Raw genomic sequence first — 17,142 nt, 5'->3', positions numbered from 1 at the left:
AGTACCTTGGATCGGTGCCGGCGCCACTTCAATAAGCAAAAATTAGAGTATAAAATCATTATATCACATTAAATAAAGAGATAGTACATGATACATGATATACAGAGATTACATGATATAATAATTGTTACTACCTATTATTACTTTGCTCTATTATTTTTAAATTGTTAAATAAAGAAAAAAAATTAAATTAAACTACTAGGTATGTATTATACTGGTGATAGTTAAAGTGTCATAATAGTAGTACTCTACAAAAAAAATAATTCGTTGAAAAAAAGAACACCAATATAAAATAAAAATCACTGAGATGTACAGGGTGGGTCAAATTCGACGCTTTTAAATGGAAACATCCTTTTCTATTGGAGATAGACAAAAACTAATATCGGTGTCTGGAGCTCAATTTTTGTCAAAAACATGATGGTGAAAACCGCATATCGATATCTGTTACAGTTTCGGAGTTACGGGGTGTTTTTAAAAATATGCATTTTTAACAAATCGCTGTAACTTTTTTGCTATGGAAAATTTTGTATTTTTATGAAAACATTCCCAAAGCACCTTTTTACGTAGAATTTAATGGTTTAAGTATAATTTTTTTTAAATTAATGATTTAAGAATTATTATCAGAAAATTTGATTTTTTATATGGGACACCCTGTATATTTTTAATTTATTGAAAGGAATTTGAAATTACCATTCCAAAAATATAACACACTTCATATTTTGCTCGATTCCTCTTCGAGATATAAAAATTCGCCCGCTTTAAATAAGTAGGCTTTGAACGGCACCGGCTGTAATGCAAAAAAATTCTAGCTGTGAGCATCAATTAAAACGAAAATAATATTTGCTATGAGAGATGCAGAATTTTATAACAATTTAAAATATATTTAACCAACATCAACACATTTAAACTATATCTAATATCAATAAAAATAAATAGCAAACCAATAAGACATGCATGAGATTTTGCTACAGGTGTTCGACATATCGACCGTCTTCTGTTATGGACAGACGGGGCAGTTTTGGAACATTTCTCGCGGAATTCATTAACTCAGTGGGAGTGAAAGACACCCTCGAATAACTGCTAAGTATTTCTAATTCTTGTCTAGATTATACGGAAGAATAAGGAACCTTTATTCTTCCGCAAATATATCCAAAGGATTAGATCCATGGGCACTAAACTAAGTCAGGCGGCCTCGACGGCCAACGGCTGGGATCTTGGTTAGCTATTTAATTATTCTTGAAATTGGCTGCAAAAATTTGCCGATAACTTCAGCATTCAGGGGCGGTGCGTCGTCTTGCTGGAAAAAATATGCTTCTGGTTCCATGAGTTCCATTAAGGGCATATCATCAATAAGGAGTCCAAAGCCTACTAGTTAAAGTGGCGAACTTTTAAAAATTCTGTATTTCGAAGGGGATTATAACAAAATATCAAGTGTGTAATATTTTTGGAAAGGTAATTTTAAATTCTTTTCAGTTAATTAAAAATATAGAGGGTGTCCCAAATAAAAAATCAATTTTTCTGTTGATAACTCTTAAATTATTAATTTTAAAAAAATTATAGTTAAACCATTAAAAATTCTACGTAAAAAGATGCTTTGGAAATGTTTTCATAGAAATACAAAATTTTCCATAGCAAAAAAGTTACAGCGATTTGTTAAAAATGCACATTTTTGAAAAACACCCCGTAACTCCGAAACGGTAACAGATATTGATGTGCGGTTTTCACCATCATGTTTTTGATGAAAATTGAGCTCCAGACACCGATATTAGTTTTCGTCTATCTCCTATAGAAAAGGGTGTTTCCATTTAAAAGCGTCGAATTTGACCCACCCTGTACACTGAGAAAAACTACTAGATGCACTAAGAATAGCTATCGGCTATATCTCGGAAAGTATTAGCCGTAGCGGCTGCGGATAAAATATTTATAACTAAAGAGGCTATGGGAAATTGCTGGAAATTATTTTCAAGTGTGTAGAACGACCGCTAGGGGGCGCAACTGCAACAAAAAATAAGAAAATGGAGTTTTAACACAATTTTGCCTAGATATAAGGTGTACTATAAGTAACAGTTTCATAATCTTCAGTAAATTTTGAATATTTTTTAGCCATTTCCCCTATCTACCAAAATAAAGTGGTGGGAGAAGGTCAGATCTGTTTTTATTTGAATATTAATAACTCTGGACTGGATGATCGGAATCCAACTAGCGAGGGCTCGTTTAAAAGAGCGTTTCTTACTCTATATTGTACCATATAAACAATAATAATAAGCTTTTGGACGTAAACGATAGAGGGTGTTGTCTTACAATTTAACAAACATTGCGCGTTTTTTCAAAAAAATTAAATGCAATAGTATATGTAATGGGAAAGCCGCATCTTGACATCTTCTTTCAAACGGAAGATATTATCAAAATTATTCACAGCACGGTATCAGTAGCTCTCTTGATTATGCCCATTCTAACCTAAAAATAAGATAGAAACAGTTAGTTTATTTAAAATCGACGATATACCATATATATCATAATATCAGATGTATTAATATCTAATAATTAAGATATTAATAATAGTCACCAAGCAACGATGATTCAGCGAAGTCACGATGGTCGCAGTCGCTTTTGCTGGTTGGTCCGATCCGATGTAGTGCGCGCCCAGCTTTACGCGAAAAGCAACTTTTTTCCAAAGCCTACCATGACTTCACTGAATCATCGTTTCTTGTTCACTATTATTAATATCTTAATTATTAGATATTAATACATCTGGTACTATTGTATTCTGGTATTTCGTCGATTTTAAAATAAACTAACTGTTTCTATCTTATTTTTTTGTTAGAATGGGCCTAATCAAGAGGGCTACTGATACTGTATTGTAGAAATAAGGTAATTAAGGGCTTATTTTTGGTATTTATTATAATTTTGCTAATATCTTCGGTTTGAAAGAAGATATCAAGATGCGGTTTTCGCTGACTTTTTAAGCTTATACTATTCTTTACTATCAGCTAAAATAACACATACTATCGTATTTAATTTTTTTAAAAAAACGCGTTATGCTTGTTAAATTGTAAAAAAGCGCCCCCTAGCGTCTACGTTCAAAACCTTATTATTATAATTTTTATGCAACGCTCTTTTAAACGAGCCCTCGTTTGTTGGATTCTGTTTTCAGTCATTTAAATACAGATAGATCTAACCTTCCCCCACCACTTTATATTAGCAGATAGGGGAAAATGGTTCTAACAAAAAAAAATCCAAAATTTACTGAAGACTATTATTTATAGTACCCATTATCTAGGCAAAATTCTGTAAAAAATCTATTTTCTTATTTTCAATAGCAGTTGCGCCACCTAGCGGCCGTTTTGCCAAACTTGAAAATAATTTCCAGCGTTTTCTCATAGTCCTTTTAGTTATAATTTTTTTTTTCCGTAAGCCCTACGGCTAATACTCTCCGAGATACAGCCGAGAGCTATTCTTAGTGGGACACCCGGTACTACATATACGAAGTCGATGGACATACATATAGGCAATAATAATGCATATAAACATTTACTATATTCATAATATTGTTTAAAAAATGGACGATTACGATGGACTACTTAACTTTTAAGAGAGATATTTCTAATAGGCATATTTCTAGATTTTCTAGGATCCACCAATTTGGTCAAAGAACATTTCATGTAGAATTCCGTAAGCTGTTTTTTCCCAAAAAACTTCATCCTTGGAAATAATTTCGTGTTTAATCCCCAAGGGTATCCACACAGGAAACAACAGAGGACCAGGGTCACTAAAAACATTGAATATCTCGAAAAAAATATATTAATATTTCATAAATCTTGTTATCAATTTACAATAAGTAGGCTTTGAAGCATCACAAAACAGAACATATGACGTAACATGTCGAAAATCGCTTCACTTGATTGTAGGCTTTGCGAAATGCTATTATATCGCAGCAGAAGAGTCTCAATTTTGTATTTTTTTTAAAACGTATATTTTACAAATAGACTTTTTATGATGAATGTAGATGACAGGGGTAAGTTTTTACCAATGACCTCTAAATAAAGTAGACCCGACATTTCATTCATAAAAAGAAAAAGATCAGAATCAGACATTCGTTTCTTGTTCTATGCGAGTGGGAACAAGACGGGCTGATTGCAGTCATGAAGGATTCTCGAGAGAATGGCAACGCTGTTCAGAGATCTTGAGAATGTGTGCCAGTGGCGTAGTTACTTTGATTGTAATGATGTGAGGATAATTTAATATTATATTGTTGCGGACCGGTGTGGACTCGACCTAACCTAACTATATGGCCCGCCCTCGGATGACCTTAACATCGCATTAAAGAATAGACACCGTAATGATTAATTCGAAGATTCGAGAAGAATCGAGTTCCACTGGAATGGAGTAGTACATACGAGAACAATCGAAACCTTCTCTATGCACCTAACGATCTATGGACTATTCTAGAAATCTTTAGCTGTAGGTATAAAAGCTGGCGGCTGTGGCCTAGAGAGGGCTGTTATAAATAGACGAGAACAGTTGACGCGCTAAAATTCAAAAATAAATTCTTAGTTATAAATCGTTTGTAAATAGTTCTTTAAGTCTTTTATCGTTATTGTTTTTTGTTAATTAGTGTTAAATAAATAGTGTTTAAATAAATTGTGACTTTCTATTCACACGGAACCGACGAAAAAAGTAACAATTGGTGCCAAGTGTGGCGTGTGTGATAGACTAGAAAAAAATAAATAAGACAGACAATGACTTCGAAAAAATTGTAGAAAGATTTGAAAGTGTCCGAACTGAAATGCATATTGGAAGAGAGAAGTGCGAGACAGATGGAAAGAAGAGCATTTTGCAAGCCAGACTGAGAGACGTTTTGGTGGAGGAAGGTGAGTATCCTGACACATTTTACTTCGAGTTGGAAGGTGACCTTGACTCGTGCCTACAAAAATTCGAAGATAAAATGACAGAGACCTCAAAAATTAGACGACAACTTGAACAATTTAAATAGTAAAATAATTGACTTGGAAGTTAATTTAGAAGAGGAAATCAGTGATAAAATTAATATTTTGGAAGATCGCAGAAAATTCTAAAGACATACAGGCTAGCTTTAATAATAAAATAATTAGTTTAGAAGAAAAGATAACAGAAATTATAGAGAATTCTACGGAACTTCAAGACAAAATAACACATATTGAGGATGATATAAACCGAAAAATCGAAATTTTAAAAGAAGAAATAGCGAAAGCGACTTCACCAAAACGTCAAGAATCGGCGGAGGACCCGACACTCGTCGAAAATAAGTATATCTCAAAGTCAGTTATTAAGCCTTCACAGTTTGACGGAAAAACCGCTTGGGCCAATTATTTTTGCCAGTTTGAGGCCGCTGCGAGAGCAAACAAGCTGCAGCTTTGACTATCGCACCGCGAGGAGACGACTGATATCCTGCAGACACTGTCACTATCGGAACAGGGAGATTATCAGCAAATGGTACGACATTTAGAAATGAGGTACGGCCAAGCTCATTTGGAACATGTCTATCATTCTCAGCTAAAAAATCGCATTCAAAAGCCATATGAGTCTCTGCAGGAGTTTGAAGCCGATGTAGCCCGTCTCGTTCGTCTTGCGTACCCTGCTACGCCCGGGAATGTTATGGAGCGGTTGGCAGTACAGGCATTCTCCGACGGCTTACGTGACAACGAGACAAGACAAGCACTTCCCCTAGCCCACCCAACGCACTTGGTGGATGCTTTAGCACGTGCCCTAGAATTCGAGGCCGCGAAACAAAGTTCTCGGTCTTTAGGAAGAGTACGGGCCATCGACGAATGTTCCGACGAATCCGTGGAAGGGATTGTTCGGAAAGTAATGGACCAGTACATGGGCAAGAAGGGACCGATTCGTTGCTGGAACTGCGACAGGTAGGACAAGTGCGAAGCCGTTGTAAGGACAAGAACGAAGAACCGGCTTCGTCGAGGTTGTAAAACTACTAAGGGTCGAAATGAAGGGGCACACGTCGACCTTTACCCAACATGCCCCAACGAAAACTGCTCAAGTCGCCTCGCTACAACACAAATTCAACAGCATTTTTGTGGATGGTTTTGTCGATGGAGAGTTCCGGACTATGCTGTTGGATACAGGTGCGACGAAAACTATCATCAGACCGGACATTCTTAAAACATCGAAGAAGGTTAAAACAACACAATGGCGACTACGTACTGCTACGGGGGGCTCCGCTGCTGTCCATGGAGAAGTAAACCTTAATTTTGTTATTGGCAGCAGTAGTTTTGAACATCCAGTGTTAGTAGCAGATATCGAAGCTGAACTTAGAGTGATGAACGTGAGATATTTTTGGATGGTTGCCTGGAAGGTAAAATGAATAATGGGAGTATTATTCTGTTGGAGCCAAGGAACCATGACAGCGAAATAGGACGAAGGATCGCTGTTGGAAAAGCCCTGCTGCGAGCGAAGAGTACCGGTGAGAGTAATGAACGCGAATTATTATTCTGTATCCTTGAAGAAGGGAACCCTTTTAGGGTACTGTTGTTCGGTCTCCTCAGTCATTCGAAACGTGGAAAACTCCAAAGTTTCGACTTCAAAAATTCCGAACAAAATGGTGAAGGAGTTAGTAAACGTTAAGGGATTATCTCCCGAAAATAGTAGAAAATTGAGAAACCTGATAATCAAGTATCAAGATGTATTTGATAAAGGAGAAGCAGGACAGAGAGGTCGTACCAATTTAATACAACATAAAATTGATACCGGAGATGCACAACCAATCAAACATAATCCGAGAAGACTTCCACTCGCCAAACGTGAAGAAGCTGACAAGATCCTTCGAGAAATGAAAGAAGAGGGTGTTATCGAACTATCTAACAGCCCGTGGACATCGCCGGTAGTACTAGTAAAGTAGAAAGACGGTACCACCAGGTTCTGTGTTGATTATCGGCAGCTTAATAATGTTACCAAGAAGGATAGCTATCCCCTGCCGAGGATAGACGATACTCTAGACACACTGGCAGGATCGACAATATTCTCTACCTTAGATCTGAAGAGTGGATATTGGCAAGTCGACATGGCGCCGAAAGACAGAGAGAAGACAGCGTTCTCGGTGGGCTCCGGACTGTGGCAATTTACCGTCATGCCTTTTGGATTGTACAACGCGCCAGCTACCTTTGAAAGACTAATGGAGTCTGTGTTAAAGGGACTATCCTGGACCACCTGTTTAGTGTACCCGGATGATATTATAGTGGTGGGAAAATCCTTCGACGATCATATGAAGAATTTGGAAGAAGTTTTCAAGCGACTTGCGAGCTCTGGTTTGAAACTTAGCCTCAAGAAATGTCATCTGTGTCAAGAAAAGGTACACTACTTGGGCTATGTGGTCTCCTCCCAGGGAGTTGCGGTAGATCCACAGAAGACCAAGACAGTGGAAGAGTGGCCGATACCCAAAGACAAACATGAACTCTGAAGCTTTTTGGGGCTATGCACATACTATCGCCGTTATGTATAGGGTTTCGCCACCATCGCTAAACCATTGACCAGACTTACCGAAGGCGAGAGGCGTTTCTGTTGGGACTCAGATTCTGACGAGGCATTCCGAACACTGAAGGAGGCCCTGACTATTGCGCCCATACTTAGCTACCCCCTTGGCAACGGAAACTTTATATTGGATACCGACGCTAGCAATGTTGCGTTAGGCGCTGTTCTGTCTCAGCTCCAGGATTGTCAACAAAAAGTCATTAGTTATTTTAGTAAGACCTTGTCAAAACCGGAAAGGAACTACTGTGTAACCAGACGATAATTACTAGCAGTAGTTAAAGCAGTGGAACACTTCTACAGGTGTATCTCTATGGAAGAAAGTTCTTGTTAAGAACAGACCATGCTGCTTTTAAATGGCTGTTGCAGTTTAAGAATCCTGAAGGGAAGGTAGCTGGATGGATTGAACGATTACAAGAATTTGACTTCGATAGAGAACATCGAGCTGGGGCAATCCATCGAAATGCCGACGCACTTTCCAGAAGACTTTACGCTAAGGACTGTAAGCATTGTTCCCGAGCAGAAGAGAAAAAAAAAGAAAGAAGTGAAACTCCTAAGAACAACTGTGGTTAATGATAGTTGGCAACCCGAAGATCTTGCAAATGACCAAACCAGTGACCCAGAATTAGGTTTAGTAATTAACTGGAAAAACGCAGGCCAAAGACCAACGTGGGAAGAAGTTTGCAGATATTCGCCGAACGTAAGGTCGTACTGGGCTCAGTGGAATTCCTTGGTAATAGATAACGGACTACTTCGTCGTGTGATCGAGAGACCGGAGGGACAAGAAGAGAGAAGGCAGATCGTCATTCCAAAGAAGAGGGTCCCAGAAGTCTTGGAGGAAGTTCACAATGGAACCAGCGTTGCCTCATTTAATAAATAATTTCTTTTTGGAACAGAATGGTATTAAGAGGGATTCCGATTTTGGAATTGTGAGATTTTATAGAGAAAATAAAGCTAAAACTTTTTGTGAACTTTTTCAATTTCGTTTGGTAAATGAAGATACAATATATAGGCACTTATTAAATATTAAATCCGATGCTCGTGGAGTTGATGATATATATATATATATATATATATATATATATATATATATATATATATATATATATATATATATATATATATATATATATATATATATATATATATATATATATATATATATATATATATATATATATATATATATATATATATATATATATATATATATATATATATATATATATATATATATATATATATATATATATATATATATATATATATATATATATATATATATATATATATATATATATATATATATATATATATATATATATATATATATATATATATATATATATATCTATTAAAATGCTTTTATTGTGCTGTCCTTTTGTGTTGCCATATTTGGCTAATATAATAAATGACTGGAAAGTAGTAAAGTCAGTGGTCACTGGAAAATAAGTAAAGTAATCCAAAGGGATACCTAAGATACCTTTACCTAAGAAGTCAATCATTGATAGTTACAACGACTTGCGTTCAATAAGTGTACTTCCTGTTTTGTCTAAGTGTTTAGAAAAAATTATGAGTGACCAAATAAAATCTCATCTTGATATCAATGATCTTCTTCCTAAGAGACAATCGGGGTTTCGTAGAGGGTACAGCTACATAACTGCGTTGTTGGACGTGGTTGATGTCATTCTGAGAATGATTGACGTAGGCAAGACAACGGTTATGGTACTGCTTGATTATTCTAAGGCATTCGATACCATTTCCCATGAATTGCTTTTGGCCATTTTGTTATATATGGGATTTTCAGAAGAATCGGTCGGAATGATTGAGAGCTATTTATCGGATAGAACTCTGTTTGTTCAGATAGGAACGGTCGTGTCGCCAAGGGGTAGCATTATGAGAGGGGTGCCACAGGGAACTATACTGGGTCCGTTATTGTTTAGCATTTACACTGCGAAAATTGCATCACGATTGGGGCATTGTGCGTTATATTTATATACTCAGCTCAGCTTTTCATTTTTCTCAAGCGATGTTGACAGGGCTAATGAAATAATTAATGAAGAAATTTCCAGTTTGGTTGAGATATCCTATAAACATGATTTAGTTATAAATCCCAGTAAATTTTTCGTCATGATCTTTGGGACCAACCGCGAGGCAGTTGAGAGCTCATTGAAAATTAAAATTAATGGCATCGAAATTACATCTGTACGCACTGCTAGAAATTTGGGAGTGGAGTTTGATGTCGAGTTGAGATTTAAGAAGTACGTGACAAGGGTACTTCAGAAGGCTTACTTGAATTTGAAAATGCTTTTTCCTCATCGTCATATGCTGGATAAGTCACTTAAGAGGAAACTCACCGATGCGTTAGTCCTCAGTCATTTTAACTACTGCGATGTTCTTTACGGGCCTTGTCTGGATGCTGCTAAAATTCAGCGTGTACAGAAGCAATATCTGCGATTTATATACGGAATTCGTAAATTCGACCGCATATCATACAAACTTCATGAGGCTCGCGGTTAAATATGGAAACTAGACTAAAATATCACGCGCTAACTTTATATCATACTATAATTAATTACAAGTGTCCACCTTATTTATACGAAAATGTTCAGTTTCGAACAGATGTTCATAATTTGAATTTGCGACATAAAGGGCTCATCTCCCCACCTATTTCATAAAACGGCATTATTCCAAAGATCCTTTACGTACAATATCTATAAACTGTATAATGGCATCGATAAATGTTTTAGAGACCTGCCAGTTCATAGTTTTAAATCACATTTAAGGCGACACCTTCTAGATCAACAATGTTAAATTATACTTGAGCAACATTTCTTTCCTTTTAGTGTTATTTTTTCCTTTTTTAATTTGTTAAACAAACCCTCTATTTGTTTTTTATATTTTCGTTTTTTTTTTTATATTATTGCTATTTACATGTTATTGCATTAAACAAGGCTGGAACTTGATCAGTTATGCTGTATTTCCATTTTGTAATTTGTATACTTTTTTTTTCTTTATATTTTTGTTTATTTTAGTCGTCATTTACCTACATGTCTAGAAGTGAATCGCTATGGCAATCTTGTAAGTCGGGGAGAGAAAATTATTACCTATCCACTTAAGCCGGAGCTCAACTTCATGCGCTTGGGAAAATTCTTGCTCTTTTCTCTTTGTTTATTTATACAATCACAAAGTCAATAGACTCTGTGCACGACAATCGGCACCCAAAGCCGTGTGTACATTATCGGTTTTATCATTAAATAAACTAACCAAAAAATATGCTGTATTACGTAGTCACGTACATCCGCAGTTGAGAGCAATGAGACAGATATTCAATTAATTACATAATGTAGTAAATAGCGCAAATACGATCATTCTAATCAGTATTAAATGATAATGGAGTGAGACAGAGTGAAGTGAGGCATTAGATGATTGATATTTTTGTTAAATTATGTGGTATAACTAACACAATGATGATTCGTATAATGTTTCATATGCACCTCCATAATTATTTAATACATAATCTTATTCTGATTACAGCTTTCGACAACAGAATTTGCGCTTTTAGTACGTTATGTAATTAATAGATTATCTGTCTTATTATGCAACTAGGTATGTACGTGTCTACGTACATCGTAATAGAGCATTAGCATCTCTCTCAGTATACCGTATTGTACTGAACACGTTGACACACGAGAATCAGCAACCAAAGCCGTGTGTATGCTTCATTAAATAAACTAACCTAAAAATATGCTCTATTACGTAGTTACGTACATCCTCAGTTACATAATAGGACCGGTAATCAATTAATTACATTATATTGTACAGTACGTCTGCTGGATCTGTGTCTATGAAAGGAATGCGGATAAAAAACATCTAAATAAACAGCAATATATTTTATACGTCGACTTGGTGAGTACGTCATCGCAAATCGCTCCACCCACTCGTTTTATGAGCTACTTGCAAATTTGTCGAATTTTTATTGATGGGACGCGTCGTCTAGTTTTTTACGAAAAACATCGAGAGAATATCGTTTCCCCTCTCACGGATACCCCGTAGCTACAGAACGGACAGATGGAACGGACAGAATATCGCAAATTCTATTGTCGACCGATCGGGATTAAGTGGATAGGTAATAAACTTCTCATTTTTCGCCCGTATTTTATAGTCTTTTCTCTTTCAGTATATCGTATTGTACTGAACACACGTTGACTGTATTCTTCATACACACGACAATCGGCATCTAAAGCCGTACGTTGTACGTTTTATTAAATAAATTAACCTTTTTGTTTCTTTACTGGTTCGTTTATGCTTTATTTAATGATTGATGTTATTTTGTTAAGTTACACCACCAAGTGCTATAAACTAGTACAAAATAAAAAAAGTTAATTTTAGTTAAAGTTCTTTGAAATATATCTACATTACTATTATGAATGAGAACTCTTATCGATTTTTTATTTGTTAATTTTTTAATTTGAAATTATATTAATTGCCATGTGTCATGTTTTTATTATTATTGTCAATTTTCTGCGGATAGCTTATAACTTAATCTATTGTCAATTCAATTTGGTTATAATATGATCCATCAATAAATATTTCTTACGTGTTTGAACAGAGCAGACGAGCAAAATTTATTAATTTTATGGTCCTTTATATTTACTCATCCCTGATTCCATCCAATTATGGCCGCTGATTAGAAGCGGGAGGTAGACGTTCGCCTTCGGTCATAGGCATACTGAAAACTAAAATTTTTTATCCTCCTATTCAGAATTATAAATAGCAATAAAAAGGATAAAGATAAGTAATACTTTATACTGATAAGTTTGCTGTACCAATATTAAAAAAATTGGTAGTAGGAAATATTTCATAATATTATGACAGGATAATGTTATAATGTAATACTATAAAGTAAAGTAAAAAATTTGAAGTTAACGTCTTCTTTTTGTGGCCTCGAACCGGCGTGAATAAGCAGTGTGTGTCAATAGATTTTACACTTTTGCTGGACAACAGCACGATACCGAGTTTCGAATTGGTCACCCGTCCATCCACTAGTATCGCCTTACGTCGCTTAACTTCGGTGTTCTAATGGGAACCGGTGTTTCGACGTAGCTGGACCGTTGGTTGCCCGTATATAACACTAGTTATACCACCGCGCATAAATTCAGTATTATTATAAATAAGTAATTTATTTCACACCCCTCAAAGGGTAGCACAATTAGAATCATAAATACGATGCCACCAAACAGGTTTATAATGTTTATAATGTTAATTTTAAAGGTCGTTTTCCATAAAAATTGTTTATCTGTTTTTATTTATGATACAAAACCCGCTTGATCATAAAACTTTTTGATCATGTCGATGAGTTTTTTTATAATGATTGACACAAAATGAATGGAAAATTTTCTAGACATTTTTTAAAAATACAGTTGTAGGTATAGTTTATATATATTTTTTTACAGTAAGTTAGACCGCATTATAGTAAAGCCCAATAATTTACTACGCGCTGATGCGGTTTGTCAATGCGTCGAGTTGATGCGCCAATGCGTCTGGCAATGGGTTGTGCGGAGATAAGGCGGAATATTGGTTTTGGGCCAAAACCATCAAAAGAAATATCACAAACACAATAGACGAATTTTCAAACGAATTAATGAATCGCACCGACGAGCAACATCGACGGACCGCAACGACACCTCGCATCGACACACCGCATGGACGATCTATGCGCTTAATAAATAAGACCGCAATAATGCCGCATCATACTCACTATGCGTGTATAAACGCATGGCTGCATCAAATTAGCGCATATTGAGTATGTATGGAGCTTAAGAAGCAGCGTGGTGAAGACGTTGTTCCACTGTTCCCATCTTAAACTTTGTCAGCTATCATAAAAAGATTCTTATTAAAATTCTAATAAATTAAATTTTACAGAATTCATAAGCAAAACTTTTAAACTAAAATTGGCTGTAATACTAAATATAAATGGAAATAAAATATTAGTACGCCTCTGACTCAAGAGTTTGATGGCTTCCAAACTTTAGAGAGGCGGGATGAGACCAATCAGCTAAGACAAATCAAGTGGTGGCAAAAAATATGGCCATAGATGCCAGGTCTAGGAAATATTCCCTAACATTAAGGTTTCTATCGAGGAAATTCATTTTTAGAAAGCATATTTTTTGACACAATTTAATGTGTGTATTTAATTTGTTTTCTCAAACTTATAAATATTTTAAAAACATATTTTTTGTTGGTAGATTGACCGTGCCAACCAGGCTTCAGGAAAATTTAAAAACTTCAACTGGCAACACTGACAGTATCGAAGTCGTAGAACGGTAGATATACTTTGACACATTTATCAAATCAGTCGGATTTTGAAAGAGGTTGGGTGTACATCATTCTACAATATATTTACGATTTTGAAGGTTATCCATACCGCCGGCGGCAGTTAAAAGGCGGCAAGTGACAAACCTATAGTTTTGAGAAAAATGGCAAAAACTTTGTGATGTTTTCCTTCATCAATAAGAATATATACATTCGATGTTATTGTTCAACACTAATTGGATATACTATATTTAGTTATTTAATAAAATTATATAAGGGTTTCTTGCCTTGAACTGCTAATATAGAAATTAATTCCACGCTGTGTTGACGAGCACAGCGCAGAGTATATACATACGACTTGTCGTTTCGTGGAAATACCCAAGCTCACCTGATGATGGGGTAGGGCCCCGAAACCGGTAGTGAGAGCAGGTTGATCCACATTATGACGAACACAGCGTGGAATTAATTTCTATATTAGCAGTTCAAGGCAAGAAACTCTTATAATTTTATTATATACCTAAAAACTGCAAGAAATTTATTTTTCATTATATATTTAGTTATTTATAGGTATTTTTAGACAATAGAGCAAGTTTTGTTTAAAAAAATGTTGGTTAATTCTTTCCTGCTTCGTTTTCTGTAAACTGTTCAAATAACGCCTTTTAACTGCAAAACCTTTGACGTGAATCAAGTAGAATATGTTAAGGTTTTTACTTAAAAAAAGATAAGTTTTAAGTATCATCTATTTATTAAACACAGTATATTTTTCAAGTTAATAGTCATCTTGCAAATTTTAAGTAGTTATACAGTTTAACAGTTATACCGTTCCGGTCATTTAATTCTGTGTATAGGATTTTAATGGACACGACAGAGAATAATACAATTGACAGGTTGACAGAGAGAGAGACGCAAAATAAAAGAGGGGATACAGTGTTGCCGGTTCGTAAACGTGTAGGCAGGATTAAGAATGAGCATGGTGGGAGCACAAATCGACTCCGATACCGATGATAATTCGAGACTGCACTCAGTAAGACTGCCAGATAAACTTCCTCTAACAACCTCTGCATAACTAATAGCATATTGTCAAATAATATCATTAGAATCGAGGGGTATTTCGCAGGGGAATTTTGGTGTACAACCTCTAGGAATTAGTAGGGAATTAGTGGGGAATTAGAGGAATTAGTGGGGAATTACTAGGAAATTAGAGGAATTAGTGGGGAATTAGTCAGGAATTAGTGGGGAATTAGAGGAAGTTAATAGGGAATTAGTGGGGAATTAGAGGAATTTAGTGGGGAATTTGTTCGCTTATAGATGATAATAACTTCATCGATACAAATACCTCATTGAAAAAATTACACAAAATTGATATCCAGAGTGAGGATAATGTTCTATCTAATCTAAATAGAATAGAAAAAAATATCAAAGGTGTGAGAGGGAGAGACGAGCTAGAGAAAAATTGGTAGATGACCAAGGTTTAATCACCGATTACTTTTTCATCGCTGAAAAAGTGAGCGAAATAGTCATTAAAAACAGTGAACTTCTCAAAACATTGCAAGATGTATCACTCAAAAATTCTACTTGCTCAAACCATCAAAATAGGTACGATGATGCTACAAAAAAATTCGCGGTGTATCACTTTTATATAGGAGGCAGGTTACTTTACGAAACACTACAATCAAATTTGAAAAATAACTTACCCTCAATTTCTACGCTAAATAGATTCGTGGACGCTAAAAACGACGCCCTACAAGAAGGTGAATTTGATTTTAAAGGCCCCTCGTCTTTTAAGAGCTATGCGTTTAAATACTGATTTGGTATCTTCTTTGGCAGAAAAAAAAACATATTCCACACACAAGCTGCAGAGTCCCTATATTCTTCGTCAGTTCCAAACTGGGAGTGGTATCAGTGTAGCATAGACAAAATGAAGAATGCTCTGTACAGGACACCACTCATATTTTAACAAAAATGCGTATGCGTTTCCTAAAACCGAAAATAAATCTAACGATTGGAAAATACACTGTCACCTCGGATCATTTCAGGGAATTGGTCCTAAAGGTTTCAAAAGATAAACACCTTCTTACAGATTCTGATCTCAAAAATGAAAACAAAATGAATTTTGCCTCCGCAGAAAAAATGTGCAGTCTGATGGTAATTGAACAACTTAATAAGGAAATTCCACAAAGTAAAGGTAGTGTGGCGTATCTTAAGCTTATGAATTACGTTAAATCGTCGTTCTTCGACTCCAGCACTGTTTCACGTATTCGGCTATATCGCATCTGGTATGTAGTCACTAATCTTCACTAGAATCTGTAGAGCTTGGATTAAAGAAAAAAAAGAATACAAAACATCAGAAAATTTTTTGACCAGTATTGTTACCTTTGCAACAAGATGAATGCCCACGCTTTAATTAAAGTGATACTGAAGATTAAAAACTCCCAGTTAAGACCAGAAATGTTAAGCATCGGCATTCTTGGTAGCCAAGCCTGTGAATCCTTATTTCGTTATGCAAAATCCATAACCAAACCAAACCATTAATCAATTTTAGTATAAAGGATATTTATGCTGAACCGAATTTAAAGAATTAGCACAGTAAATGGTACCATAAATGATCTAAGGGGAACTTTTGCATTTCCAAGAGAAAACAATAGATTGAAAAACAGACTGAAGGAAGAAAAATTACCACTGGAAGAAGAAGTTCCCAATTTGGATACCAAACCTACAGTTGAAGAAGCTCTCCAAATGGTCGTAGAAGATATGAATCGTTTTGGAATCAATGCCAAGAAAAACGACTGGAAATATATGCAGATACCATTATTTACAAGACTGAAGAAAAACGGACAGGACAACGAAGATATTGACGAAGATGATGTTGAACTTAACGAAAACTCCGAGGAAAATGAAATTGACCAAGATCTAGCAAATTGTGTCAATAATGAAGATTGTATAATTATGGACAAGGTTGCGGACTTAATTTCTAACGAGATCCCTAATCGCGAATGTGATGATTCTTTGGAAACAAGTTCCATAAGTTTAAAAGATTTTTCCCAAAAAGTACATAGCATATCGGAAAAATCACCGTATAGACAACTCACTCTTGGCAAGAAATTTTCGATTATTAAAAAGTCATCGTACTGCTGGCTTTTAGATCAGTCTAATGGTAACAACCACATAAAAAGAAAACCTTGGATGACCAACGAGATCCTAAAAGTAATGCAACAGAGAAGGAACAGCAAACAAAGAAAAAGCTTAGATACCAAGACCTCCATAGAATAGTAAGAAGAAAATGCAGGGAAGCAAAAGAACAGTGGCTAG

Source organism: Sitophilus oryzae, unplaced genomic scaffold, assembly GCF_002938485.1.
Source record: "Sitophilus oryzae breed Bouriz unplaced genomic scaffold, Soryzae_2.0 scaffold_1509_pilon_pilon, whole genome shotgun sequence".
NCBI lineage: Eukaryota > Metazoa > Arthropoda > Insecta > Coleoptera > Curculionidae > Sitophilus > Sitophilus oryzae.
The sequence above is the reverse complement of the archived record's forward strand: the minus strand, read 5'-3'. Positions refer to the sequence as shown.